This window comes from Arachis duranensis, chromosome 3, assembly GCF_000817695.3.
Source record: "Arachis duranensis cultivar V14167 chromosome 3, aradu.V14167.gnm2.J7QH, whole genome shotgun sequence".
Classification (NCBI taxonomy): Eukaryota; Viridiplantae; Streptophyta; class Magnoliopsida; order Fabales; family Fabaceae; genus Arachis; species Arachis duranensis.
The window spans coordinates 33,308,975-33,309,443 of record NC_029774.3 but is presented as its reverse complement, the minus strand read 5'-3'; positions in this window follow the sequence as shown (position 1 = coordinate 33,309,443).

Below are 469 nucleotides of genomic sequence, written 5' to 3'. Positions count from 1 at the left end.
CCAAGTCTCATTTCCAAATAACTTGTCATTCAGCTTCATGATTGCTCCAAGGTATTTAGCAACTTGTTCTTCAGTGACATATTCATCCTCTTCAGAGGAAGAATACTCATCAGAACTCATGAATGGCAGAAGTAAGTTCAATGGAATCTCTATGGTCTCATTTTGAGCCTCAGATTCCCATGGTTCCTCATTGGGAAACTTATTGGAGGTCAGTGGACGTCCATTGAGGTCTTCCTCAGTGGCATTCACTGCCTCTTCTTCCTCCCAAAATTCGGCCATGTTGATGGCCTTGCATTCTCCTTTCGGATTTTCTTCTGTATTGCTTGGGAGAGTACTAGGAGGGAGTTCAGTAATTTTCTTGCTCAGCTGACCCACTTGTCCTTCCAAATTCCTAATGGAAGATCTAGTTTCAGTCATAAAACTTTGAGTGGTTTTGATTAGATCAGAGACCATGGTTGCTAAGTCAGAG